Genomic DNA, 1,469 nt, shown 5'->3' with positions numbered 1-1,469 from the left:
TTTCTGAGATATGTGAGAGTTATAATATTTCTCATTTTCTTTGTACAATAACTTGAACTTTCAATCCTTATTCATTTTCCTATTTGGTTGGTTGATTAACAACACTATTTTCCTAGCAAAACTGTAGTTTAATCATTAAGGCCGGGTAGGGTTGTCCAAATTAATTATATAATAAATTAAAGCTATTTTGACTATGTGCTTAAATGATGGAGACATCTAATTTACATGAAAATAAACACCACTTGATTAAGCTAGCTAATTATTTTCATCAATATATATAATCGTTTTATTTATTATTTATAAGAGGGGTTTTAGCATGTCCTTGCTTTTACATAAAGTATAATTAGCTTAATTTAGAAAAAAAAACTAAGTAAAAACTGATCATGTTGCTAATTATTATATATCGAATGTTAGAGATATAATCATTCATGTTACCTCCTCTTATTAATGTAAGATTTTGGGATGAGTAGTTTTACGATATGGTATCTGAATTCTACATCCAAAAGATTTAAAAAAAACATAAAACAAATTAAAAAAAAATACTTATACAAAAATTAGGGGTTGTCAAACGGGTTAGTCCGGCCCATTTAGACCTGGCTGTTTAAGCTCGCCTTATTTGTGGGCCATAATTTTTTGTCTAAACCGTTTATGATCAGTCCGATGGGTTAAACGGACCAGCCTGTTTATTCTTTTATTTTATTTTTAAAAAATATTTTGACAAAATATTACTTTTAGGTCAAAAACCTTTAAAAACTAATATTTTTTTAGTTGATGGGTCGAATTTTCGGGTCGGGTCGGGTAAAATATCAGTTAAAAGTGCTACTTTTTTTTAGAAAATGTAAAAAAAATTAAACGGGTCATCCGTTTAACTCGTCATTTTTTTTTGGGTTAATCGGATCAGTCCGTTTAGCCCAAAATTTAAACGGACTTAATTTTAAAGGCAAAATCTGCTCATTTAAATGAGTAAATGGGCTGGCCCGATGGACTTATTAGCCCATTTTAATGGTCCTAACAAAAATCAAACAAACTTAAAAAAGACTCTTGTTTAAGAGAGAGTGTTAGAGATATAAAATCAAACATTTTCGATCTTTAGATAACTTGAAACTCTTATTAGCATCAAGTAATTAGTATTAATGGCCTTGGCCTAGAAAAATGTTTAATTTAAACTCCAAAATGATGGTATTTGGATGAAATTTAATTTGGGTGATATATAGTTCATGTGGTCTCAAATGTGATGATCATGGCTTTGTTGGTTACTTGTCTAATCTTTTTTGGCTATGAAAAGCTTGAGTATACATAAGAGATCGATAAGGTATCAACATTATTCATTATTCATGATCACCCTCTTATTTCTGAAAAGGACAACTTAATTAATTAGTTCCCGGGTCTAATTAATTATATTTATCTATGTATGTGGTATATTTTAATAAGTAATATTTATTTAATTTTTTATTTTTCTTCCCTTCTTA

The sequence above is a fragment of the Arachis ipaensis genome, chromosome B07 (assembly GCF_000816755.2).
Source record: "Arachis ipaensis cultivar K30076 chromosome B07, Araip1.1, whole genome shotgun sequence".
Taxonomy (NCBI): Eukaryota; Viridiplantae; Streptophyta; class Magnoliopsida; order Fabales; family Fabaceae; genus Arachis; species Arachis ipaensis.
Note: the sequence above shows the minus strand (reverse complement) of the source record.